At 43.7% G+C, this 24,940-nt stretch overlaps 36 non-coding genes across 36 annotated transcripts; all 36 read right to left on the bottom strand.

Annotated features, from left to right (window-relative positions):
• Positions 1 to 5: 5 nt before the first annotated feature.
• On the bottom strand, positions 6 to 76 carry trnag-gcc (transfer RNA glycine (anticodon GCC)). Its single transcript has one exon. It is a non-coding gene; the product is annotated as a tRNA-Gly (tRNA).
• Positions 77 to 443: 367 nt separating this feature from the next.
• Positions 444 to 514, bottom strand: trnag-gcc (transfer RNA glycine (anticodon GCC)). The gene has a single exon. It is a non-coding gene; the product is annotated as a tRNA-Gly (tRNA).
• Positions 515 to 874: 360 nt separating this feature from the next.
• On the bottom strand, positions 875 to 945 carry trnag-gcc (transfer RNA glycine (anticodon GCC)). Its single transcript has one exon. It is a non-coding gene; the product is annotated as a tRNA-Gly (tRNA).
• Positions 946 to 1,093: 148 nt separating this feature from the next.
• On the bottom strand, positions 1,094 to 1,164 carry trnag-gcc (transfer RNA glycine (anticodon GCC)). Its single transcript has one exon. It is a non-coding gene; the product is annotated as a tRNA-Gly (tRNA).
• Positions 1,165 to 1,524: 360 nt separating this feature from the next.
• On the bottom strand, positions 1,525 to 1,595 carry trnag-gcc (transfer RNA glycine (anticodon GCC)). Its single transcript has one exon. It is a non-coding gene; the product is annotated as a tRNA-Gly (tRNA).
• A 586-nt stretch (positions 1,596 to 2,181) lies between these two features.
• Positions 2,182 to 2,252, bottom strand: trnag-gcc (transfer RNA glycine (anticodon GCC)). The gene has a single exon. It is a non-coding gene; the product is annotated as a tRNA-Gly (tRNA).
• Positions 2,253 to 2,393: 141 nt separating this feature from the next.
• Positions 2,394 to 2,464, bottom strand: trnag-gcc (transfer RNA glycine (anticodon GCC)). The gene has a single exon. It is a non-coding gene; the product is annotated as a tRNA-Gly (tRNA).
• A 572-nt stretch (positions 2,465 to 3,036) lies between these two features.
• On the bottom strand, positions 3,037 to 3,107 carry trnag-gcc (transfer RNA glycine (anticodon GCC)). The gene has a single exon. It is a non-coding gene; the product is annotated as a tRNA-Gly (tRNA).
• A 367-nt stretch (positions 3,108 to 3,474) lies between these two features.
• trnag-gcc (transfer RNA glycine (anticodon GCC)) lies at positions 3,475 to 3,545 on the bottom strand. Its single transcript has one exon. It is a non-coding gene; the product is annotated as a tRNA-Gly (tRNA).
• A 579-nt stretch (positions 3,546 to 4,124) lies between these two features.
• trnag-gcc (transfer RNA glycine (anticodon GCC)) lies at positions 4,125 to 4,195 on the bottom strand. Its single transcript has one exon. It is a non-coding gene; the product is annotated as a tRNA-Gly (tRNA).
• Positions 4,196 to 4,781: 586 nt separating this feature from the next.
• Positions 4,782 to 4,852, bottom strand: trnag-gcc (transfer RNA glycine (anticodon GCC)). Its single transcript has one exon. It is a non-coding gene; the product is annotated as a tRNA-Gly (tRNA).
• A 141-nt stretch (positions 4,853 to 4,993) lies between these two features.
• trnag-gcc (transfer RNA glycine (anticodon GCC)) lies at positions 4,994 to 5,064 on the bottom strand. The gene has a single exon. It is a non-coding gene; the product is annotated as a tRNA-Gly (tRNA).
• Positions 5,065 to 5,636: 572 nt separating this feature from the next.
• trnag-gcc (transfer RNA glycine (anticodon GCC)) lies at positions 5,637 to 5,707 on the bottom strand. The gene has a single exon. It is a non-coding gene; the product is annotated as a tRNA-Gly (tRNA).
• Positions 5,708 to 6,074: 367 nt separating this feature from the next.
• Positions 6,075 to 6,145, bottom strand: trnag-gcc (transfer RNA glycine (anticodon GCC)). The gene has a single exon. It is a non-coding gene; the product is annotated as a tRNA-Gly (tRNA).
• Positions 6,146 to 6,943: 798 nt separating this feature from the next.
• On the bottom strand, positions 6,944 to 7,014 carry trnag-gcc (transfer RNA glycine (anticodon GCC)). Its single transcript has one exon. It is a non-coding gene; the product is annotated as a tRNA-Gly (tRNA).
• Positions 7,015 to 7,155: 141 nt separating this feature from the next.
• Positions 7,156 to 7,226, bottom strand: trnas-gcu (transfer RNA serine (anticodon GCU)). Its single transcript has one exon. It is a non-coding gene; the product is annotated as a tRNA-Ser (tRNA).
• A 148-nt stretch (positions 7,227 to 7,374) lies between these two features.
• trnas-gcu (transfer RNA serine (anticodon GCU)) lies at positions 7,375 to 7,445 on the bottom strand. Its single transcript has one exon. It is a non-coding gene; the product is annotated as a tRNA-Ser (tRNA).
• A 148-nt stretch (positions 7,446 to 7,593) lies between these two features.
• trnag-gcc (transfer RNA glycine (anticodon GCC)) lies at positions 7,594 to 7,664 on the bottom strand. The gene has a single exon. It is a non-coding gene; the product is annotated as a tRNA-Gly (tRNA).
• Positions 7,665 to 7,805: 141 nt separating this feature from the next.
• Positions 7,806 to 7,876, bottom strand: trnag-gcc (transfer RNA glycine (anticodon GCC)). Its single transcript has one exon. It is a non-coding gene; the product is annotated as a tRNA-Gly (tRNA).
• Positions 7,877 to 8,017: 141 nt separating this feature from the next.
• On the bottom strand, positions 8,018 to 8,088 carry trnag-gcc (transfer RNA glycine (anticodon GCC)). The gene has a single exon. It is a non-coding gene; the product is annotated as a tRNA-Gly (tRNA).
• Positions 8,089 to 8,448: 360 nt separating this feature from the next.
• trnag-gcc (transfer RNA glycine (anticodon GCC)) lies at positions 8,449 to 8,519 on the bottom strand. The gene has a single exon. It is a non-coding gene; the product is annotated as a tRNA-Gly (tRNA).
• Positions 8,520 to 8,660: 141 nt separating this feature from the next.
• Positions 8,661 to 8,731, bottom strand: trnag-gcc (transfer RNA glycine (anticodon GCC)). Its single transcript has one exon. It is a non-coding gene; the product is annotated as a tRNA-Gly (tRNA).
• Positions 8,732 to 9,091: 360 nt separating this feature from the next.
• trnag-gcc (transfer RNA glycine (anticodon GCC)) lies at positions 9,092 to 9,162 on the bottom strand. Its single transcript has one exon. It is a non-coding gene; the product is annotated as a tRNA-Gly (tRNA).
• A 148-nt stretch (positions 9,163 to 9,310) lies between these two features.
• Positions 9,311 to 9,381, bottom strand: trnag-gcc (transfer RNA glycine (anticodon GCC)). Its single transcript has one exon. It is a non-coding gene; the product is annotated as a tRNA-Gly (tRNA).
• A 141-nt stretch (positions 9,382 to 9,522) lies between these two features.
• On the bottom strand, positions 9,523 to 9,593 carry trnag-gcc (transfer RNA glycine (anticodon GCC)). Its single transcript has one exon. It is a non-coding gene; the product is annotated as a tRNA-Gly (tRNA).
• A 148-nt stretch (positions 9,594 to 9,741) lies between these two features.
• On the bottom strand, positions 9,742 to 9,812 carry trnag-gcc (transfer RNA glycine (anticodon GCC)). The gene has a single exon. It is a non-coding gene; the product is annotated as a tRNA-Gly (tRNA).
• Positions 9,813 to 10,167: 355 nt separating this feature from the next.
• On the bottom strand, positions 10,168 to 10,238 carry trnag-gcc (transfer RNA glycine (anticodon GCC)). Its single transcript has one exon. It is a non-coding gene; the product is annotated as a tRNA-Gly (tRNA).
• A 148-nt stretch (positions 10,239 to 10,386) lies between these two features.
• Positions 10,387 to 10,457, bottom strand: trnag-gcc (transfer RNA glycine (anticodon GCC)). Its single transcript has one exon. It is a non-coding gene; the product is annotated as a tRNA-Gly (tRNA).
• A 148-nt stretch (positions 10,458 to 10,605) lies between these two features.
• On the bottom strand, positions 10,606 to 10,676 carry trnag-gcc (transfer RNA glycine (anticodon GCC)). The gene has a single exon. It is a non-coding gene; the product is annotated as a tRNA-Gly (tRNA).
• Positions 10,677 to 10,824: 148 nt separating this feature from the next.
• On the bottom strand, positions 10,825 to 10,895 carry trnag-gcc (transfer RNA glycine (anticodon GCC)). Its single transcript has one exon. It is a non-coding gene; the product is annotated as a tRNA-Gly (tRNA).
• Positions 10,896 to 11,043: 148 nt separating this feature from the next.
• Positions 11,044 to 11,114, bottom strand: trnag-gcc (transfer RNA glycine (anticodon GCC)). Its single transcript has one exon. It is a non-coding gene; the product is annotated as a tRNA-Gly (tRNA).
• Positions 11,115 to 11,262: 148 nt separating this feature from the next.
• trnag-gcc (transfer RNA glycine (anticodon GCC)) lies at positions 11,263 to 11,333 on the bottom strand. Its single transcript has one exon. It is a non-coding gene; the product is annotated as a tRNA-Gly (tRNA).
• A 148-nt stretch (positions 11,334 to 11,481) lies between these two features.
• trnag-gcc (transfer RNA glycine (anticodon GCC)) lies at positions 11,482 to 11,552 on the bottom strand. Its single transcript has one exon. It is a non-coding gene; the product is annotated as a tRNA-Gly (tRNA).
• Positions 11,553 to 11,700: 148 nt separating this feature from the next.
• On the bottom strand, positions 11,701 to 11,771 carry trnag-gcc (transfer RNA glycine (anticodon GCC)). Its single transcript has one exon. It is a non-coding gene; the product is annotated as a tRNA-Gly (tRNA).
• A 141-nt stretch (positions 11,772 to 11,912) lies between these two features.
• On the bottom strand, positions 11,913 to 11,983 carry trnag-gcc (transfer RNA glycine (anticodon GCC)). Its single transcript has one exon. It is a non-coding gene; the product is annotated as a tRNA-Gly (tRNA).
• A 148-nt stretch (positions 11,984 to 12,131) lies between these two features.
• trnag-gcc (transfer RNA glycine (anticodon GCC)) lies at positions 12,132 to 12,202 on the bottom strand. The gene has a single exon. It is a non-coding gene; the product is annotated as a tRNA-Gly (tRNA).
• Positions 12,203 to 24,940: the final 12,738 nt, after the last annotated feature.

Raw genomic sequence — 24,940 nt, 5'->3', positions numbered from 1 at the left:
TGTTTTGCATTGGCCGGGAATCGAACCCGGGCCTCCCGCGTGGCAGGCGAGAATTCTACCACTGAACCACCAATGCTTGACCGAAAGCTGGAGTGAGCCTAAGCCACAATGACGAGCAAATATTTTGCGTGTATGACAGTAGAACACTGGTTGATCAATACTCGTTCATGTAGCTAACGTAATTTGTGACTCTTCAATTTACACCTGGCTTAAAACTGCTGTTTTGCATTGGCCGGGAATCGAACCCGGGCCTCCCGCGTGGCAGGCGAGAATTCTACCACTGACCCACCAATGCTTGACCGAAAGCTGGAGTGAGCCTAAGCCACAATGACGAGCAAATATTTTGCGTGTATGACAGTAGAACACTGATTGATCAATACTCGTTCATGTAGCTAACGTAATTTGTGACTCTTCAATTTACACCTGGCTTAAAACTGCTGTTTTGCATTGGCCGGGAATCGAACCCGGGCCTCCCGCGTGGCAGGCGAGAATTCTACCACTGAACCACCAATGCTCGACCGAAAGCTGGAGTGAGCCTAAGCCACAATGACGAGCAAATATTTTGCGTGTATGACATTAGAACACTGATTGATCAATACTCGTTCATGTAGCTAACGTAATTTGTGACTCTTCAATTTACACCTGGCTTAAAACTGCTGTTTTGCATTGGCCGGGAATCGAACCCGGGCCTCCCGCGTGGCAGGCTAGAATTCTACCACTGAACCACCAATGCTTGACCAAAGTGAGCCTAGGCCAAAATAACGAGTAAATATTTTGCATGTATGACAGTAGAACACTGATTGATCCATACTCGTTCATGCAGCTAACGTAATTTGTGACTCTTCAATTTACACCTGGCTTAAAATTGCTGTTTTGCATTGGCCGGGAATCGAACCCGGGTCTCCCGCGTGGCAGGCGAGAATTCTACCACTGAACCACCAATGCTTGACCGAAAGCTGGAGTGAGCCTAAGCCACAATGACGAGCAAATATTTTGCGTGTATGACAGTAGAACACTGATTGATCAATACTCGTTCATGTAGCTAACGTAATTTGTGACTCTTCAATTTACACCTGGCTTAAAACTGCTGTTTTGCATTGGCCGGGAATCGAACCCGGGCCTCCCGCGTGGCAGGCGAGAATTCTACCACTGAACCACCAATGCTCGACCGAAAGCTGGAGTGAGCCTAAGCCACAATGACGAGCAAATATTTTGCGTGTATGACATTAGAACACTGATTGATCAATACTCGTTCATGTAGCTAACGTAATTTGTGACTCTTCAATTTACACCTGGCTTAAAACTGCTGTTTTGCATTGGCCGGGAATCGAACCCGGGCCTCCCGCGTGGCAGGCTAGAATTCTACCACTGAACCACCAATGCTTGACCAAAGTGAGCCTAGGCCAAAATAACGAGTAAATATTTTGCATGTATGACAGTAGAACACTGATTGATCCATACTCGTTCATGCAGCTAACGTAATTTGTGACTCTTCAATTTACACCTGGCTTAAAATTGCTGTTTTGCATTGGCCGGGAATCGAACCCGGGCCTCCCGCGTGGCAGGCGAGAATTCTACCACTGAACCACCAATGCTTGACCGAAAGCTGGAGTGAGCCTAAGCCACAATGACGAGCAAATATTTTGCGTGTATGACAGTAGAACACTGATTGATCAATACTCGTTCATGTAGCTAACGTAATTTGTGACTCTTCAATTTACACCTGGCTTAAAACTGCTGTTTTGCATTGGCCGGGAATCGAACCCGGGCCTCCCGCGTGGCAGGCTAGAATTCTACCACTGAACCACCAATGCTTGACCGAAAGCTGGAGTGAGCCTAAGCCACAATGACGAGTAAATATTTTGCATGTATGACAGTAGAACACTGATTGATCCATACTCGTTCATGTAGCTAACGTAATTTGTGACTCTTAAATTTACACCTGGCTTAAAACTGCTGTTTTGCATTGGCCGGGAATCGAACCCGGGCCTCCCGCGTGGCAGGCGAGAATTCTACCACTGACCCACCAATGCTTGACCGAAAGCTGGAGTGAGCCTAAGCCACAATGACGAGCAAATATTTTGCGTGTATGACAGTAGAACACTGATTGATCAATACTCGTTCATGTAGCTAACGTAATTTGTGACTCTTCAATTTACACCTGGCTTAAAACTGCTGTTTTGCATTGGCCGGGAATCGAACCCGGGCCTCCCGCGTGGCAGGCGAGAATTCTACCACTGAACCACCAATGCTTGACCAAAGTGAGCCTAGGCCAAAATGACGAGTAAATATTTTGCATGTATGACAGTAGAACACTGATTGATCCATACTCGTTCATGTAGCTAACGTAATTTGTGACTCTTCAATTTACACCTGGCTTAAAACTGCTGTTTTGCATTGGCCGGGAATCGAACCCGGGCCTCCCGCGTGGCAGGCGAGAATTCTACCACTGAACCACCAATGCTTGACCAAAGTGAGCCTAGGCCAAAATGACGAGTAAATATTTTGCATGTATGACAGTAGAACACTGATTGATCCATACTCGTTCATGTAGCTAACGTAATTTGTGACTCTTCAATTTACACCTGGCTTAAAACTGCTGTTTTGGATTGGCCGGGAATCGAACCCGGGCCTCCCGCGTGGCAGGCGAGAATTCTACCACTGAACCACCAATGCTCGACCGAAAGCTGGAGTGAGCCTAAGCCACAATGACGAGCAAATATTTTGCGTGTATGACATTAGAACACTGATTGATCAATACTCGTTCATGTAGCTAACGTAATTTGTGACTCTTCAATTTACACCTGGCTTAAAACTGCTGTTTTGCATTGGCCGGGAATCGAACCCGGGCCTCCCGCGTGGCAGGCTAGAATTCTACCACTGAACCACCAATGCTTGACCAAAGTGAGCCTAGGCCAAAATAACGAGTAAATATTTTGCATGTATGACAGTAGAACACTGATTGATCCATACTCGTTCATGTAGCTAACATAATTTGTGACTCTTAAATTTACACCTGGCTTAAAACTGCTGTTTTGCATTGGCCGGGAATCGAACCCGGGCCTCCCGCGTGGCAGGCGAGAATTCTACCACTGAACCACCAATGCTTGACCGAAAGCTGGAGTGAGCCTAAGCCACAATGACGAGCAAATATTTTGCGTGTATGACAGTAGAACACTGATTGATCAATACTCGTTCATGTAGCTAACGTAATTTGTGACTCTTCAATTTACACCTGGCTTAAAACTGCTGTTTTGCATTGGCCGGGAATCGAACCCGGGCCTCCCGCGTGGCAGGCTAGAATTCTACCACTGAACCACCAATGCTTGACCGAAAGCTGGAGTGAGCCTAAGCCACAATGACGAGTAAATATTTTGCATGTATGACAGTAGAACACTGATTGATCCATACTCGTTCATGCAGCTAACGTAATTTGTGACTCTTCAATTTACACCTGGCTTAAAATTGCTGTTTTGCATTGGCCGGGAATCGAACCCGGGCCTCCCGCGTGGCAGGCGAGAATTCTACCACTGAACCACCAATGCTTGACCGAAAGCTGGAGTGAGCCTAAGCCACAATGACGAGCAAATATTTTGCGTGTATGACAGTAGAACACTGATTGATCAATACTCGTTCATGTAGCTAACGTAATTTGTGACTCTTCAATTTACACCTGGCTTAAAACTGCTGTTTTGGATTGGCCGGGAATCGAACCCGGGCCTCCCGCGTGGCAGGCGAGAATTCTACCACTGAACCACCAATGCTCGACCGAAAGCTGGAGTGAGCCTAAGCCACAATGACGAGCAAATATTTTGCGTGTATGACATTAGAACACTGATTGATCAATACTCGTTCATGTAGCTAACGTAATTTGTGACTCTTCAATTTACACCTGGCTTAAAACTGCTGTTTTGCATTGGCCGGGAATCGAACCCGGGCCTCCCGCGTGGCAGGCTAGAATTCTACCACTGAACCACCAATGCTTGACCAAAGTGAGCCTAGGCCAAAATAACGAGTAAATATTTTGCATGTATGACAGTAGAACACTGATTGATCCATACTCGTTCATGCAGCTAACGTAATTTGTGACTCTTCAATTTACACCTGGCTTAAAATTGCTGTTTTGCATTGGCCGGGAATCGAACCCGGGCCTCCCGCGTGGCAGGCGAGAATTCTACCACTGAACCACCAATGCTTGACCGAAAGCTGGAGTGAGCCTAAGCCACAATGACGAGCAAATATTTTGCGTGTATGACAGTAGAACACTGATTGATCAATACTCGTTCATGTAGCTAACGTAATTTGTGACTCTTCAATTTACACCTGGCTTAAAACTGCTGTTTTGCATTGGCCGGGAATCGAACCCGGGCCTCCCGCGTGGCAGGCTAGAATTCTACCACTGAACCACCAATGCTTGACCGAAAGCTGGAGTGAGCCTAAGCCACAATGACGAGTAAATATTTTGCATGTATGACAGTAGAACACTGATTGATCCATACTCGTTCATGTAGCTAACGTAATTTGTGACTCTTAAATTTACACCTGGCTTAAAACTGCTGTTTTGCATTGGCCGGGAATCGAACCCGGGCCTCCCGCGTGGCAGGCGAGAATTCTACCACTGACCCACCAATGCTTGACCGAAAGCTGGAGTGAGCCTAAGCCACAATGACGAGCAAATATTTTGCGTGTATGACAGTAGAACACTGATTGATCAATACTCGTTCATGTAGCTAACGTAATTTGTGACTCTTCAATTTACACCTGGCTTAAAACTGCTGTTTTGCATTGGCCGGGAATCGAACCCGGGCCTCCCGCGTGGCAGGCGAGAATTCTACCACTGAACCACCAATGCTTGACCAAAGTGAGCCTAGGCCAAAATGACGAGTAAATATTTTGCATGTATGACAGTAGAACACTGATTGATCCATACTCGTTCATGTAGCTAACGTAATTTGTGACTCTTCAATTTACACCTGGCTTAAAACTGCTGTTTTGCATTGGCCGGGAATCGAACCCGGGCCTCCCGCGTGGCAGGCGAGAATTCTACCACTGAACCACCAATGCTTGACCAAAGTGAGCCTAGGCCAAAATGACGAGTAAATATTTTGCATGTATGACAGTAGAACACTGATTGATCGATACTCGTTCATGTAGCTAACGTAATTTGTGACTCTTCAATTTACACCTGGCTTAAAACTGCTGTTTTGGATTGGCCGGGAATCGAACCCGGGCCTCCCGCGTGGCAGGCGAGAATTCTACCACTGAACCACCAATGCTCGACCGAAAGCTGGAGTGAGCCTAAGCCACAATGACGAGCAAATATTTTGCGTGTATGACATTAGAACACTGATTGATCAATACTCGTTCATGTAGCTAACGTAATTTGTGACTCTTCAATTTACACCTGGCTTAAAACTGCTGTTTTGCATTGGCCGGGAATCGAACCCGGGCCTCCCGCGTGGCAGGCTAGAATTCTACCACTGAACCACCAATGCTTGACCAAAGTGAGCCTAGGCCAAAATAACGAGTAAATATTTTGCATGTATGACAGTAGAACACTGATTGATCCATACTCGTTCATGTAGCTAACATAATTTGTGACTCTTAAATTTACACCTGGCTTAAAACTGCTGTTTTGCATTGGCCGGGAATCGAACCCGGGCCTCCCGCGTGGCAGGCGAGAATTCTACCACTGAACCACCAATGCTTGACCGAAAGCTGGAGTGAGCCTAAGCCACAATGACGAGCAAATATTTTGCGTGTATGACAGTAGAACACTGATTGATCAATACTCGTTCATGTAGCTAACGTAATTTGTGACTCTTCAATTTACACCTGGCTTAAAACTGCTGTTTTGCATTGGCCGGGAATCGAACCCGGGCCTCCCGCGTGGCAGGCTAGAATTCTACCACTGAACCACCAATGCTTGACCGAAAGCTGGAGTGAGCCTAAGCCACAATGACGAGTAAATATTTTGCATGTATGACAGTAGAACACTGATTGATCCATACTCGTTCATGCAGCTAACGTAATTTGTGACTCTTCAATTTACACCTGGCTTAAAATTGCTGTTTTGCATTGGCCGGGAATCGAACCCGGGCCTCCCGCGTGGCAGGCGAGAATTCTACCACTGAACCACCAATGCTTGACCGAAAGCTGGAGTGAGCCTAAGCCACAATGACGAGCAAATATTTTGCGTGTATGACAGTAGAACACTGATTGATCAATACTCGTTCATGTAGCTAACGTAATTTGTGACTCTTCAATTTACACCTGGCTTAAAACTGCTGTTTTGGATTGGCCGGGAATCGAACCCGGGCCTCCCGCGTGGCAGGCGAGAATTCTACCACTGAACCACCAATGCTCGACCGAAAGCTGGAGTGAGCCTAAGCCACAATGACGAGCAAATATTTTGCGTGTATGACATTAGAACACTGATTGATCAATACTCGTTCATGTAGCTAACGTAATTTGTGACTCTTCAATTTACACCTGGCTTAAAACTGCTGTTTTGCATTGGCCGGGAATCGAACCCGGGCCTCCCGCGTGGCAGGCTAGAATTCTACCACTGAACCACCAATGCTTGACCAAAGTGAGCCTAGGCCAAAATAACGAGTAAATATTTTGCATGTATGACAGTAGAACACTGATTGATCCATACTCGTTCATGTAGCTAACATAATTTGTGACTCTTAAATTTACACCTGGCTTAAAACTGCTGTTTTGCATTGGCCGGGAATCGAACCCAGGCCTCCCGCGTGGCAGGCGAGAATTCTACCACTGAACCACCAATGCTTGACCGAAAGCTGGAGTGAGCCTAAGCCACAATGACGAGCAAATATTTTGCGTGTATGACAGTAGAACACTGATTGATCAATACTCGTTCATGTAGCTAACGTAATTTGTGACTCTTCAATTTACACCTGGCTTAAAACTGCTGTTTTGCATTGGCCGGGAATCGAACCCGGGCCTCCCGCGTGGCAGGCGAGAATTCTACCACTGAACCACCAATGCTTGACCAAAGTGAGCCTAGGCCAAAATGACGAGTAAATATTTTGCATGTATGACAGTAGAACACTGATTGATCCATACTCGTTCATGTAGCTAACGTAATTTGTGACTCTTCAATTTACACCTGGCTTAAAACTGCTGTTTTGCATTGGCCGGGAATCGAACCCGGGCCTCCCGCGTAGCAGGCGAGAATTCTACCACTGAACCACCAATGCTTGACCGAAAGCTGGAGTGAGCCTAAGCCACAATGACGAGCAAATATTTTGCGTGTATGACAGTAGAACACTGATTGATCAATACTCGTTCATGTAGCTAACGTAATTTGTGACTCTTCAATTTACACCTGGCTTAAAACTGCTGTTTTGCATTGGCCGGGAATCGAACCCGGGCCTCCCGCGTAGCAGGCGAGAATTCTACCACTGAACCACCAATGCTTGACCGAAAGCTGGAGTGAGCCTAAGCCACAATGACGAGCAAATATTTTGCGTGTATGACAGTAGAACACTGATTGATCAATACTCGTTCATGTAGCTAACGTAATTTGTGACTCTTCAATTTACACCTGGCTTAAAACTGCTGTTTTGCATTGGCCGGGAATCGAACCCGGGCCTCCCGCGTGGCAGGCGAGAATTCTACCACTGAACCACCAATGCTTGACCGAAGTGAGCCTAGGCCAAAATGACGAGTAAATATTTTGCATGTATGACAGTAGAACACTGATTGATCCATACTCGTTCATGTAGCTAACGTAATTTGTGACTCTTCAATTTACACCTGGCTTAAAACTGCTGTTTTGCATTGGCCGGGAATCGAACCCGGGCCTCCCGCGTGGCAGGCGAGAATTCTACCACTGAACCACCAATGCTTGACCAAAGTGAGCCTAGGCCAAAATGACGAGTAAATATTTTGCATGTATGACAGTAGAACACTGATTGATCCATACTCGTTCATGTAGCTAACGTAATTTGTGACTCTTAAATTTACACCTGGCTTAAAACTGCTGTTTTGCACTGGCCGGGAATCGAACCCGGGCCTCCCGCGTGGCAGGCGAGAATTCTACCACTGAACCACCAATGCTTGACCGAAAGCTGGAGTGAGCCTAAGCCACAATGACGAGCAAATATTTTGCGTGTATGACAGTAGAACACTGATTGATCAATACTCGTTCATGTAGCTAACGTAATTTGTGACTCTTCAATTTACACCTGGCTTAAAACTGCTGTTTTGCATTGGCCGGGAATCGAACCTGGGCCTCCCGCGTGGCAGGCGAGAATTCTACCACTGAACCACCAATGCTTGACCAAAGTGAGCCTAGGCCAAAATGACGAGTAAATATTTTGCATGTATGACAGTAGAACACTGATTGATCCATACTCGTTCATGTAGCTAACGTAATTTGTGACTCTTAAATTTACACCTGGCTTAAAACTGCTGTTTTGCATTGGCCGGGAATCGAACCCGGGCCTCCCGCGTGGCAGGCGAGAATTCTACCACTGAACCACCAATGCTTGACCAAAGTGAGCCTAGGCCAAAATGACGAGTAAATATTTTGCATGTATGACAGTAGAACACTGATTGATCCATACTCGTTCATGTAGCTAACGTAATTTGTGACTCTTAAATTTACACCTGGCTTAAAACTGCTGTTTTGCACTGGCCGGGAATCGAACCCGGGCCTCCCGCGTGGCAGGCGAGAATTCTACCACTGAACCACCAATGCTTGACCGAAAGCTGGAGTGAGCCTAAGCCACAATGACGAGCAAATATTTTGCGTGTATGACAGTAGAACACTGATTGATCAATACTCGTTCATGTAGCTAACGTAATTTGTGACTCTTCAATTTACACCTGGCTTAAAACTGCTGTTTTGCATTGGCCGGGAATCGAACCTGGGCCTCCCGCGTGGCAGGCGAGAATTCTACCACTGAACCACCAATGCTTGACCAAAGTGAGCCTAGGCCAAAATGACGAGTAAATATTTTGCATGTATGACAGTAGAACACTGATTGATCCATACTCGTTCATGTAGCTAACGTAATTTGTGACTCTTAAATTTACACCTGGCTTAAAACTGCTGTTTTGCATTGGCCGGGAATCGAACCCGGGCCTCCCGCGTGGCAGGCGAGAATTCTACCACTGAACCACCAATGCTTGACCGAAAGCTGGAGTGAGCCTAAGCCACAATGACGAGCAAATATTTTGCGTGTATGACAGTAGAACACTGATTGATCAATACTCGTTCATGTAGCTAACGTAATTTGTGACTCTTCAATTTACACCTGGCTTAAAACTGCTGTTTTGCATTGGCCGGGAATCGAACCCGGGCCTCCCGCGTGGCAGGCGAGAATTCTACCACTGAACCACCAATGCTTGACCAAAGTGAGCCTAGGCCAAAATGACGAGTAAATATTTTGCATGTATGACAGTAGAACACTGATTGATCCATACTCGTTCATGTAGCTAACGTAATTTGTGACTCTTAAATTTACACCTGGCTTAAAACTGCTGTTTTGCATTGGCCGGGAATCGAACCCGGGCCTCCCGCGTGGCAGGCGAGAATTCTACCACTGAACCACCAATGCTTGACCGAAAGCTGGAGTGAGCCTAAGCCACAATGACGAGCAAATATTTTGCGTGTATGACAGTAGAACACTGATTGATCAATACTCGTTCATGTAGCTAACGTAATTTGTGACTCTTCAATTTACACCTGGCTTAAAACTGCTGTTTTGCATTGGCCGGGAATCGAACCCGGGCCTCCCGCGTGGCAGGCGAGAATTCTACCACTGAACCACCAATGCTTGACCGAAAGCTGGAGTGAGCCTAAGCCACAATGACGAGCAAATATTTTGCGTGTATGACAGTAGAACACTGATTGATCAATACTCGTTCATGTAGCTAACGTAATTTGTGACTCTTAAATTTACACCTGGCTTAAAACTGCTGTTTTGCATTGGCCGGGAATCGAACCCGGGCCTCCCCGGGTTCAAGCATTGAACCACCAATGCTTGACCGAAAGCTGGAGTGAGCCTAAGCCACAATGACGAGCAAATATTTTGCGTGTATGACAGTAGAACACTGATTGATCAATACTCGTTCATGTAGCTAACGTAATTTGTGACTCTTCAATTTACACCTGGCTTAAAACTGCTGTTTTGCATTGGCCGGGAATCGAACCCGGGCCTCCCGCGTGGCAGGCGAGAGTTCTACCACTGAACCACCAATGCTTGACCGAAAGCTGGAGTGAGCCTAAGCCACAATGACGAGCAAATATTTTGCGTGTATGACAGTAGAACGCTGATTGATCAATACTCGTTCATGTAGCTAACGTAATTTGTGACTCTTCAATTTACACCTGGCTTAAAACTGCTGTTTTGCATTGGCCGGGAATCGAACCCGGGCCTCCCGCGTGGCAGGCGAGAATTCTACCACTGAACCACCAATGCTTGACCGAAAGCTGGAGTGAGCCTAAGCCACAATGACGAGCAAATATTTTGCGTGTATGACAGTAGAACACTGATTGATCAATACTCGTTCATGTAGCTAACGTAATTTGTGACTCTTCAATTTACACCTGGCTTAAAACTGCTGTTTTGCATTGGCCGGGAATCGAACCCGGGCCTCCCGCGTGGCAGGCGAGAATTCTACCACTGAACCACCAATGCTTGACCGAAAGCTGGAGTGAGCCTAAGCCACAATGACGAGCAAATATTTTGCGTGTATGACAGTAGAACACTGATTGATCAATACTCGTTCATGTAGCTAACGTAATTTGTGACTCTTCAATTTACACCTGGCTTAAAACTGCTGTTTTGCATTGGCCGGGAATCGAACCCGGGCCTCCCGCGTGGCAGGCGAGAATTCTACCACTGAACCACCAATGCTTGACCGAAAGCTGGAGTGAGCCTAAGCCACAATGACGAGCAAATATTTTGCGTGTATGACAGTAGAACACTGATTAATCAATACTCGTTCATGTAGCTAACGTAATTTGTGACTCTTAAATTTACACCTGGCTTAAAACTGCTGTTTTGCATTGGCCGGGAATCGAACCCGGGCCTCCCGCGTGGCAGGCGAGAATTCTACCACTGAACCACCAATGCTTGACCGAAAGCTGGAGTGAGCCTAAGCCACAATGACGAGCAAATATTTTGCGTGTATGACAGTAGAACACTGATTGATCAATACTCGTTCATGTAGCTAACGTAATTTGTGACTCTTCAATTTACACCTGGCTTAAAACTGCTGTTTTGCATTGGCCGGGAATCGAACCCGGGCCTCCCGCATGGCAGGCGAGAGTTCTACCACTGAACCACCAATGCTTGACCGAAAGCTGGAGTGAGCCTAAGCCACAATGACGAGCAAATATTTTGCGTGTATGACAGTAGAACACTGATTGATCAATACTCGTTCATGTAGCTAACGTAATTTGTGACTCTTCAATTTACACCTGGCTTAAAACTGCTGTTTTGCATTGGCCGGGAATCGAACCCGGGCCTCCCGCGTGGCAGGCGAGAATTCTACCACTGAACCACCAATGCTTGACCGAAAGCTGGAGTGAGCCTAAGCCACAATGACGAGCAAATATTTTGCGTGTATGACAGTAGAACACTGATTGATCAATACTCGTTCATGTAGCTAACGTAATTTGTGACTCTTCAATTTACACCTGGCTTAAAACTGCTGTTTTGCATTGGCCGGGAATCGAACCCGGGCCTCCCGCGTGGCAGGCGAGAATTCTACCACTGAACCACCAATGCTTGACCAAAGTGAGCATAGGCCAAAATCCCGAGTAAATATTTTGCATGTATGAGAGCAGAACACTGATTGATCTATACTCGTTCATGTAGCTAACGTAATTTGTGACTCTTCAATTTACACCTGGCTTAAAACTGCTGTTTTGCATTGGCCGGGAATCGAACCCGGGCCTCCCGCGTGGCAGGCGAGAATTCTACCACTGAACCACCAATGCTTGACCGAAAGCTGGAGTGAGCCTAAGCCACAATGACGAGCAAATATTTTGCGTGTATGACAGTATAACACTGATTGATCAATACTCGTTCATGTAGCTAACGTAATTTGTGACTCTTCAATTTACACCTGGCTTAAAACTGCTGTTTTGCATTGGCCGGGAATCGAACCCGGGCCTCCCGCGTGGCAGGCGAGAATTCTACCACTGAACCACCAATGCTTGACCGAAAGCTGGAGTGAGCCGAAGCCACAATGACGAGCAAATAATTTGCATGTATGAGAGAAGAACACTGATTGATCAATACTCGTTCATGTAGCTAACGTAATTTGTGACTCTTCAATTTACACCTGGGTTAAAACTGCTGTTTTGACATTGAAAAGACGACTATTGGACGTACTTTGGATGTCCGTTGACGTTATTAATTGGTCCCCAAATAAATTACTTGTATAAAGCGCATTTAGACGTCCACTGACGTTATCAATTGGTCACCACTTAACTAACTTATTAAGATGGATTTTGGACGTCCATTGACGTTTAAAATATGTCCTTGACGGACAGACTACTTTTAGACTTATTTTGAACGTCCATGGACGTTCCTTGTTTACTGGGAATGGACTCACTAGGTGTGTAACTGTGTCCTTTTTACAAAACTCGGGGTCACAAATCCCCAAAGTGTCATTATCAATGCTGACTACAATGCCTCATTACATTGACTGAGGAGTCAAATTAAATATTAGGGTGCCCTCTTGTGGACGATATGAGGTATTGCCTGATGTCATTTTCCTCGGTTCAGGCTCAATTCGGTCCACAAAAGCCCCGTTGAATGTTTATCAAATGTTTTATGTAGTAACGGATAAATAAAGACAATAACAGGTCAATTTGATTTTGAGGTTCAGACAAATAAGTATTCACAAATATTAGAGGTACCACTTATTTCATAATGACTAATAACTACTACCTGTGAGTGGTTAGAGATATCTAATGGTAATTAGCCAGATTGTGAAATAAAAGTAAAAACTAAAGAGATAATGATGCTAATGACAATATTCCAAATGTCCGAGTGAAGAAAACGCTGCAGTAAAATATATAACACGTGTTCAGATGTCCAGTCGTGCAGGACTGGTTTCAATAAGAAGAAAGAGAAACAAATTACACAACTTAGCACTCCATTCACAACCCCCTACAGTCGCGGTCGCTTGAAATATAGTCAAATAGAATATCCTTATTGGCATTGGCCTGTAGAACTCTAAAATGTGGTAAAGTCACAGGTGTGCAGTCTGTATTAAAGACAAGGAAAAACTGGCACAGTACTTTTATCTTTTTATTTTCAAGTCTTTACAACATTTTATACACACACACACACACACCCCACACACACACTGGCTCACTCACACACCCAAATCTTCATTAACTTGTTGGCAGAATGGGCTGCAGAACCCAGGATGCATGTCCTCGCTGTAATACCCCACAAGTTCCCCACGTCTCCCAATGCCCAAAGCAGCCTGTGGACAACAAATATTAAACAGAAGCATACTTTTAATATGTTCTCTTATTTTACTTCCTGATCTTGTCTGTCTTTTGATGTTGTTTGTACTCTGTATCGTAACGCATGCACAATGCTTTGAGTCCTTGAAAAATGCTGTATAATTAAAATGTATTCATTATATTATTATTGGTGTGAGTGTGTGAGTGAATGTGAGTGTGTGTGTTGCCCTGTGAAGGACTGGCGCCCCCTCCAGGGTGTATTCCCGCCTTGCACCCAATGATTCCAGGTAGGCTCTGGACCCACCGCGACCCTGAACTGGATAATTCATATTATTTAATAATGAATTATTAATTGATAATGATAATTGATAATGATAATTAATATTATTAAAGCCAGCAACACTGCTTTTGACTGCAAAATTCCAACAAAATTTTCTGATCATAAAACATTTATTTGTCAACCACTGGCAAAAAAACAATTCTCAAACTTCATACGCAGTTCACAAACCCAGTAAACAGTCTTTATACGTCTCTCTACAGCACAGGCAGCGCTCCAGTCCATACACTGTGTGAAACTGTTGTTTGTATTCAGTGCTGTAGAGTTTCCAAGTCACAACAGCTGTACGTGTCGAATTAGAGAATTAATAATCAGATTACCACCTCTTCTTATAAGGAGTACAAACATCTTAAAATAAAGTTTACTGAAACACAATAATGCACTTTATACTCACTGTCAAGCCTCTGAAAATGTGCTTGGGCCCGGAATGACTGTCTTCCAACGGTGTCCCGGAAGAGGCGACACACCAGTGAGAGCTTTAAAAAAGCTTTGTCCCCCTCTTCCAGGACGACCTCTAATAGAATCTGCTCCAGGACCGAGAGGGCATCTGTTAAAGACGTTATAGAAGAGTGCAGACATTGTTTTACAGTTTATTTAAATTTAGTGAAACAAAAAAGCTAAATATAAATTTACCACAGAAACTACATTTCAATTAATGTTTTAAAACAAACCCCAGTTTTCTCATTGGTGAAGGCTATTGCACATGAAGCAAAATGAAAGATGAAACGCCCAGTTCAGCTTCAAGAACAGACACATAATAAACACCTGCTCAATGGAGACGGTAAACATTCTGTCTCCTTTACTGTTAACAGAAAAAACAAGGTGAAATCCAGACTGAAATTAATATAAATACGATTTATCAATGGACCATGTCTAATTTGAGCTCATCAGACACTATAAATAACTGCTTTTAGTCAGACTAGTTCCACACTGACATGTGCCCTTATAAATTCAAATAAACCATCAGACCCTGAACGCTCCTCAGTCTTTCCCTTCTTGTGTTTACTGGCCTTTCCTTGTACATTAGAGCTCACCGTTCTAAAACACAGCTGGAATTTAAATGGTGTAAGTTAATTGAAAATTCGGTTTATCAGCTACATTTACAAACATTACGTTGTTTGCAATTTACCAATCAAACAAAAACAATGTAAATAACTCAATACAACGACTTTAACAAGTGGTCTCTCCAATGTACAATGTGTCTGAAGAGAAAGCTGCATGTGTGTGTAAATACTTTTGTTTCAGTAACAGGTGTATATACCCTGCAGGTGACATGCTCCTTAAAAGTAACCGGCACCACCACTTACGGAGCTCTGGGATGTCACTCTCACAGACAAATGACAAAGTTTAGATTGCAGTTTAAAGTCTTACTGGAAATGTGTCCTCAAAAAAGTCATAATCTGAAGTAATCACCTGGCTGAAGTGGAAAGGCCAACCAAGGGCCACGATTTCGGACACTAAATATTAAAATAGTTTAGAGCACCATTTGGGACACAGAAAGGTCAAAGGGCCCGGGCGTGGCTTCTGACGTGATGAGAGGGCGGGTTGGATGCAGGCTGCAGCGAGAGGCTTCTCGGCTAGTTTAACCGTGGTTTCTCAAACGGCGGCTGACATTCATTCTTCATTAGCTCTTTCTTTCTTCCTTAGCTCTTAAATGGTGCTGCATATTATTGTTTTTGGCATTGACATTCATTCATACTCTGTAACCGCTTATCCAGTACTGGAGAGAGAGAGAGACTTTGGAATTGCCATTCGCCACCTATGTCTTTGGACTGTGGGAGGAAACCCACGCGGACACGGGGAGAACACAGTTCACAGATCGTCACCCGGAGCGGGACTCGAACCCACAACATCCAGGTCCCTGGGGCTGTGACTAACCTTGCTGCGCCACTGACTAAAGTTGGTAAAGTTGGTTTCATATTCAGATTTCTTTCTTCATTAGCTCTTAAACGGTGCATCGTGCAAATGAGGTCATAGCTGCATATGATTGTTTTTGGGATCCAACGACTATCACCTACAACTCAGTTTATGTCAGAAATAATAATAGAGCTGTTTGATAGTTATTTACGGAGCCACTAAAGTCTCATAGTGGAAAAATATTAGAGACTTAATCCGTTCCCTCAATTTAGTAATTTGTTCCCTCAATTTAACAATCTTTTCAGACGGACATGACACAGGCTATGCATTAGGACCTTGTTAGATCTCTCCTGACCATTCCTTATTTACACCACAACCACTTTTTACAACTGAAGCAGTAATAGTTCAGGAGGAGGGAGTGACTGTGAAGGGACTCATTTCGTTGTGAACTGAGCGAGTTTGGCGCGGCACCTTCAGCTGGAGGTGGGACAGTGGGCTCCGGCACAGAGTCGCGGCCAAAATCACATCTCAGTATCCAGCAAATCGTTGTGTAAAATCAAATTGACCTGTTATTGTCTTTATTTATCCGTTACTACGTAAAACATTTAATAAACATTCAACGGGGCTTTTGTGGACCGAATTGAGCCTGAACCGAGGAAAATGACATCAGGCAATACCTCATATCGTCCACAAGAGGGCACCCTAAGATTTAATTTGACTCCTCATTCAATGTAATGAGGCATTGTGTGATGATAATGACACTTTGGGGATTTGTGACCCCGAGTTTTGTAAAAAGGACACAGTTACACACCTAGTGAGTCCATTCCCAGTAAACAAGGAACGTCCATGGACGTTCAAAATAGGTCTAAAAGTAGTCTGTCCGTCAAGGACATATTTTAAACATCAATGGACGTCCAAAATCCATCTTAATAAGTTAGTTAAGTGGTGACCAATCGATAACGTCAGTGGACGTCCAAAATGCGTTTTATACAAGTAATTTATTTCGGGACCAATTAATAACGTCAATGGACGTCCAAAGTACGTCTAATAGTCGTCTTTTCAATGTCTGTGTTTGGACGTCTTTTCAACCTTCATTTTCAACCTTAAGAGAACGTTGATTAGACGGCAGTCATTACGGTTGAATCAACGACTAATTGTTTACTGGGTTATTGCTGGTCAGAACCTAATGTTGCCCAATTTTCTCATGTCCATAACTCCATCCATCCATTATCTGTAACCGCTTATCCAATTTAGGGACACACTCACTGTTTTTTTTTTTTGGACTGTGGGAGGAAACCAGAGCACCCGGAGGAAACCCACGCGGACAACACACCAACTCCTCACAGACAGTCACCCAGAGCAGGAATCGAACCCACAACCTCAAGGCCCTTGGAGCTGTGTGACTGCAACAACTACCTGCTGCGCCACCGTGCCGCCAATGTCCATAACTCAATCCATGCAATGTATGTTTGTAATTAATACATTAATGAATTAATTATATTAATTACACCAACGGAAAAAGGACAGTTCGAGCTTCGTGTGTCACATTCATCTTGTATCTGTTTATTAAAAGTATTGTACCTTTATTTCGGAGGCTACACTTTGCTGCAAACAACACAGAATGAAGAAAATAGTTATAAACATATAAACACCTCTGCAATATGCTAAATTAATCAAATAATTACAAATAAGCAGCTTTACAGCGTCACTGACGGTGTGATCCTCTACACAGTGTGTGCTCTCCTTATCCACAACCATTGACTAGACCTTTTAGCTGTTACAGATAACTTTTTCACAGCTGCCTTTAGTTTCTGGCCCCTGATGCCGAACTGCACAAGCAGGGATGTGGCAGACTTGGCTACAAATCCTCCAACACCTATTCCCACCGGTCTTACACGTGCCTGCCACCCGCGTTCCCTCACCTGAGCCGCCAAGTCTATGTACATCAGCTTCTTCCTTTCGAATGCTTTATCTACTGCATCCTAAAATGAAACTGTTAACTGTATGAAATAAACTATCCATTTACTTTCAGAGTACAGATTACTAAATTGAGGGAACAAAGTACTAAATTGAGGGAACAAATGACTAAATTGAGGGAACAAAGTACTAAATTAAGGGAACAGTTTACTAATTTGAGGGAACAAAGTACTAAATTAAGGGAATGGTTTAATAATTTGAGGGAACAAAGTACTAAATTAAGGGAATGGTTTACTAAATTAAGGGAAGAAATTACTAAATTGAGGGAACTAATTAATAATTTGAGTGAATTAAGTACTAAATTAAGGGAACGGTTTACTAAATTGAGGGAACAAATTCCTAAATTAAGGGAACGGTTTACTAAATTGATGGAACAAATTACTAAATTGAGGGAACAAATTACTAAATTGAGGGAACGGTTTACTAAATTGAGGGAACAAATTACTAAATTAAGGGAACGGTTTACTAAATTGAGGGAACGATTTACTAAATTGAGGGAACAAATTACTAAATTAAGGGAACGGTTTACTAAATTGAGGGAACAAATTACTAAATTGAGGGAACAAATTACTAAATTGAGGGAACGGATTATTATATTGGGGAAACAAATTAAGTCTCTAAATAATACATGAGACTTTAGGGGCTCCGTAGTTATTGCTCTGAAGAGGGGGGAAATATTTATCAGTAAAATAATAAGACATTGCAATATATGGCACTGCTGGTAAATAAAGTTGCTGAGCCCAATAAACAGAATTATTTTTAAATATAATTTTTTCTCAAAATTACAAAGAGAAATAAATAATAATAATAATAATAATAATAATAATAATAATAATTGATCAAGTCCCACCCATGAACAGCTCTTCCATTGGTAAATTTAAACATTCCTGACCCATGGTGGAATGTGAAAATGGGAGAAAAGGGCAAAAAAAAAAAGTCTTCTGTGAACCATTCCAAAAATCTGGTGCTTCTTTCTTGGATCTCAGAGCTCACAGATGCAGAGTGTGGCTGTGTCAGACACTTAAGAAGTGATTAATAATAAGTTGATAAAATTTAGATACATTTTATTTACATAAACACATTTAGCTACTGTACATTGTTAGCAGAGTTCTGGTTCTTTATGAAACGTCTGTGACCTGCTTTGGTCCAAACCCCATGAGCCCCACAGCAGTGTTCTCCCCCTGTGTAAACAGCCCAGTTCAGAGTGCCCACTTTCAGCATCTGTTACTTTAAATGATAATGAGCCGCTCGCTGTTCACCCCGACCCCGAGCCATAAAAAAGCCTTGATTGCACTCCTGCAATCACAAATGTCAAGCCACTGGTTCATTTATTTAAAATAAAACACCTCGGCTATCAGAGCTTGTCATTACCATCTTATAACAGCTGAGAAAATGTATCACTCTCTAAGGAAAAGATTTAGCATTATTAAATAATTTTCATGTAGAATCAGAGCAAAGCAATATTTATCCAGATAAAACAATAGGGTGTTTAATCGTAATATTTACAAAATTAGAGCCATTATCTCTTTCTATAAAAAACTCGTCTTAACTAAACTTTTCAAAGCTTAAAAAATTACTTTGAAAACGTACTGTCAAAAATACGATCTCAATCTTTTTCCCTTTCAAATTTTCTTTGGAAAGTTACTCGAAAAGTTCTTTGGAAAGTTATATACCTCTGGGCTTTATTTCTTTGAAGCTATTGATGCCATCACCATGAGCCTGTCATGCATTTGTTTTTTTATCATTTTGTCTGAACTCCACACTGGTCTCCCTGGTGACTAAGGCTGTATCTAGCCCCACTGGCACCGTTAATTCATGCTCAGTGCCACCAGTTTCATGTGAGCTTTACATGCTACAATACCAACCACCACAATAGCAGTATCTTTTACATCATCTTCTTCTAAATCAACAGCTTCCTCATTGCCTCAAATCTCTTTTTTCACCTACATCATTCCATCCATTCACAACAGACCCAAATGTGATAAGACTTCCAACCATTTCATGCCAAAACTACACCTCACTCTTTCACCAAAAATCATTCCTGTTTCACCCTCTTCTTTTCTGATCTCCTCACCATTGGCTACCTGTTTTAGTTAATTACTTGTTGACGTCTTGATCCTTGGCTTTAACCCTTAACTTCAATGGTTGCTTTAATTACATCAATCTGATTGTCATTATCAACTCTCCTTGCAAATTGCCCAAACCTTTCTTTGGCTTCATTTCAGACCGTAACCAAACTGTTTTGAAAATATAAAATCTCATATATGTGCAATTACACTGTGATGTCAAATTATGGGAAAGAACATGCTGTTAGCTACATAAGAAAAACAATGTTGATCCACTAGTTTGCATTATTTACTATCTATAATTTGAGAACACAGACGAGGTTAAATGCAGCAAAACAGACACAACAAATGCAGAGATATGAGAGCACTGAGTAAAAAACAGAGAAGAAGGAGAAAACAAGTAAAAACAGGAGCTTCTGCTCCTCACTCCTCACTGCTGTGCGCTCGGGGTCAGGGTGAACACAGAGAGGCTCATTATCATTTAAAGGAACAGGTGCTGAAAGCGGGCGTTCTGAACAGGGCTGTTTACACAGGGGGAGAACGCTACTGTGGACTTGTGAATTTGGGACCAAAGCAGGTCACAGACGTTTCATTAAGAACCAGAGCTGTGCTCCACTGTGGAGAAGTTTGGACATTTTCTACCTGCTGTCTCTGATTCCTGAACCCCACTGCACTGACCAGGATGAAACAGACTTGTTTTGTTGTTTCTTGTGTTTGGATTTTGAACCCAGCATCAAGTTACAGCTTGATTTCAGTGTCTCATTTCTTGTGGTGAAATGAAAGTACAATTTGACCTTCACACAGGTGGAACACTCCTCAGGCCCTGATCCAAAACAAACCCTAACAAGCACTATCCTCACTAGCTAAAGTGAGGCCAGGTGGTTTCCTGTTGTATTTCAGTTGGTCTTGATGGTTTCTGAAGTATCCCAGGTTGTAGTGTATTGGGCAATGTTTTGAACTTTGTGGCTATCCGTAGTGCCATTCAGAGAGAGTAAAAGATGATGGGTAATGTAGTCTGGCGCGCTGGTCGGGAAACGGGTTGAAGGAGAGCTGGTGTACGTTTTGTTTCCTACTGCAGTAAACAGATTATTCGTTCTTCCGTCTCTGTGTGGGTTCATTTTTGTTGTGGATATAACATAAAACTGGCGACGAGGATCGACGAACTTGTGCTGCACTCTGCTGCTATCGTCACTGAGTGAAACTTGTCGACTGGAGCTGTGAGTGGCTGCCGCTAGCTGCATAGGTACGAGACAGAGACTCGCCTGTGTTTTGCGGGTGAGAAAGAAAGTAACAAAAACGGAACAGAAAGAAAATGGCTGTGTTAACTGGAGCTTTTGGACCATTTGAGGAGTCAGTGGAGACTTGGGGAGCTTACACTGAGAGATTTGAATTCTTTGTAGCAGCAAACAGCATCAAAGATGAAGTGAAGGTTGCAACTTTCCTCACAGTGATGGGAGCAAAGGTATTTAGCCTGCTGAGGAGTTTAGTCCAGCCACAGAAACCAGGTACTCTTTCATACACCAACATTGTTAAAGTTCTAGACGCACACTTCTCACCCAAGCCACTGCAAATTGCAGAGAGGTTTAGGTTTCACAAGCGGAACCAAGAAGATGGGGAAACCATTGCACAGTATGTTGCAGTACTGAAGAGGCTTAGTGAACACTGTGATTTTAAAGATAATCTGGATGATGCTCTGCGTGACCGGTTAGTGTGTGGGTTGAGAAGTGAGGCAATACAGAAGCGGTTGCTCACAGAAGCTGGCCTAACTCTAAAGACAGCTATTGAAATAGCATTGTCAATGGAATTGGTGGCAAAAGAGGCACAAGAGCTAGGTGCTTCAGCCAGAGTGCATAATGTGACAGCTGGACATGATAGGCCGACGACAAAGCAGTGTTATCGGTGTGGTAAAACAGGCCATTTACCTACTGGGTGCTGGGCAAAAGAGCTCATTTGCCATAAATGTGACAAAAAGGGCCATGTTGAACGAGCCTGCATGAGTTCTAAGCCCAAGAGTGGAACTCGTCAGAATAAAACTGAGAGTGGGAAACAAGCAAATTTCCATTACAAAAAGAAAAATGTGAACTGTGTAAGAGAGACACCAGTAAATAGCAGTGAAAGCGACACGGAGAATACGCTGCCCATAAAAATACTGACAGTAAAGGGGGGCTCTGCAGCCTATGGCACCACAGTTCTAATAGAAGGGCATCCCATAAGGATGGAAATTGATACAGGAGCTGCTGTCTCACTAATATCAGAGACACTTTATACAGAGAAGCTACACCATGTAAAACTGAAACATTCCAATATCCAGTTAAAGACCTACACGGGTGAGACAGTACCACTGCTTGGCAAAGCTCAAATTAAAGTAGAGCTAAATGGACAGGAAGCAATTCTGTTGCTCTATGTGGTCAAGGGGGACAATCCAGCACTTTTAGGAAGGCCTTGGCTAGAGAAATTGCGGTTGGACTGGTTAAAAGTACAATCAATATCAACTGAAAAATCTAGCTTGACAACAGTGCTAAAGCGACACAGCTCGGTGTTCAAAGATGAACTGGGGTGCATGAAAGACATCAAGGTGAGACTCCAAGTAAATCCAAATCATCAGCCAAGGTTTCTTAAAGCAAGAAGTGTTCCATATGCTCTCAAGCCAAAGGTTGATGCTGATATTAACCGTCTGTTGGAACAAGGTGTGATTGTACCTGTTTCTCACAGCGACTGGGCCACCCCTGTGGTTCCAGTCCTAAAACGAGATGGTTCAGTTCGTTTGTGTGGAGATTTTAAGGTTACTGTTAATCCAGCGCTAGTAACTGAACAGTACCCCCTGCCTGTAATTGAAGATCTCTTTGCTGGGCTGGCTGGTGGCAAGAAATTTAGCAAAATTGATCTCTACCAAGCATACCTACAAATGCATGTGGACGAAAGCTCTCAGAAGTATCTCACAATTTCAACCCATAGAGGATTGTTTAGATACCTCAGATTACCATTTGGTATTACTTCAGCACCAGCACTATTCCAACGGGCCATGGACCAGATTCTAAGTGGTCTTCCAGGGGTACAGTGTTACCTTGATGACATTTTAGTTACTGGACGTAATGACACAGAGCACATAAACAACCTGGACAGAGTACTGGGGCGACTTGAAGAGTATGGTCTTCGTGTACGGGAAGACAAGTGCGACTTTTTCAAGTCTTCAGTGGAATATTTAGGCCATGTCATTGATGCTGATGGCCTACATACTGCCCCATCAAAGCTGAAAGCAATTTTGGATGCTCCTGTCCCAGAGAACGTCAGCCAACTTAGGTCGTTCCTGGGTCTTCTGAACTATTATGGGCGATTCATACCCCAGTTGGCTACCTTATTGAAACCAATGTATGAATTGTTGTGTGATGGCAAAACATGGAAATGGTCCAAAGAGTGTGATAGGGCTTTCAACAAAGCAAAAGCCGCACTCACAAATGAGACAGTACTGACACACTTTGATCCCTCTTTGCCCCTTCAGCTGGCGTGTGATGCATCTCCATATGGGATTGGGGCTGTAGTGTCTCATATCTTACCAACTGGAGAAGAGAGACCAATTGCCTTTGCATCAAGAACTCTGAGTAAGGCAGAGACAAAATACCCTCAGATCGAAAAAGAGGCACTTGGAATAATTTTTGGTGTGAAGAAATTTCACACTTACATCTTTGGACGCAAATTCACTCTGTTAACAGACCATCGTCCACTTACATCCATTTTTGGTTCACACAAGGGTTTGCCAACACTCGCTGCAAGCAGACTTCAACGCTGGGCACTTATCCTTAGCGCTCATGACTATGAGATTAAATACCGGAAATCATCAGCTCATGGCAATGCAGATGGTTTGTCGAGACTTCCATTGCCTGATTGTCCGCAGCACATGGACCAGAACATTTTTTACTTTCAAATGGTGGACAACACACCTGTCACTGCTCACCAGGTCAAACAAGCGACCAGAACAGACCCTGTACTGTCAAAAGTACTTGACTGTCTAATGCGAGGGCAGTCACTGCAAACTCTGGCAGCTGTACCTGAGTTCCAACCTTACTTTTCACGGGGGAAGGAGTTAACAGTCACCTCTGGATGTTTGCTGTGGGGCATGCGTGTGATAATTCCACACAAACTGAGAAGACCAGTGTTAAAAGAGCTGCATTCTGGACACTGTGGCATTGTCCGTATGAAGGAGCTGGCACGTAGCTATTTTTGGTGGCCTGGACTGGATAGGGAAATTGAGGAAACTGCCAAATCATGTCCATCATGTCAGTCAGTTCGAAATATGCCAAGCCCTTCTCCACTACATCCATGGGAGTGGCCAGCAAATCCATGGCAACGTGTGCATCTTGATTTTGCAGGGCCAGTAGAGGGTGCTATGTTGTTAGTAGCTGTAGATGCCCATTCTAAATGGCCTGAAGTCTCAGTCATGCCTACAATCACTTCTGAGGCCACAATTCAAGTTCTGAGGGAAATGTTTGGACGGTTTGGGCTACCAGAACAAGTGGTTACTGATAATGGCCCATCATTCGTGTCTAGAGAAATGGAGGAGTTTCTACAGAATAATGGCATCAACCACATCCTCTCAAGTCCTTATCATCCATCCACGAATGGGCTAGCTGAGAGAATGATCCAGACCATAAAACATGCGCTGAAATCATCAAAACATGAAGCTCCTCTCAAGCAGCGTCTAAATACTTTCCTGCTAAAATATCGCAACACCCCTCACGCATCCACTGGAGCATCTCCTGCAGGTCTACTCATGAAACGACAGCTTCGCACACGACTTGATTTGCTGAGGCCCACACCTACCAAAACACATGTCCACAACAAACAACAAAGCCAGGTCATCCAACGCAGCAAGTGTTCTAAAGACCGACACTTCTCTGAGGGAGATCATGTCCTTGCTCGCAATTACTGCACAAAAGAGAAGTGGGTTCCTGCAGTTGTTCTTCAAAGGTCTGGACCTGTTTCATACAAGGTTGGCACTCAGGACAACCAAGTTTGGCGGAGACATGTTGAGCAGTTGCTTCGAAGTCAATCTGCTGGAACTTCAGTGGCAGAGGACTTGGATCTAGTTTTAGCTAGTGAACTGTCAAACCCGAATATGCCAAAGACATCTTCTGTTCCCTCTCCACAAGCTTCCGCTGTCTCTGTTGCTCCATGTTCAAATGGAACTCTAAGAGAAACTCCTGCTCTAAGAAGAAATCCACAGAGGACCAGAAATCC

The sequence above is a fragment of the Hoplias malabaricus genome, unplaced genomic scaffold, assembly GCF_029633855.1.
Source record: "Hoplias malabaricus isolate fHopMal1 unplaced genomic scaffold, fHopMal1.hap1 scaffold_52, whole genome shotgun sequence".
Lineage (NCBI taxonomy): Eukaryota > Metazoa > Chordata > Actinopteri > Characiformes > Erythrinidae > Hoplias > Hoplias malabaricus.
This window is presented reverse-complemented; position numbering and strand designations above follow the sequence as displayed.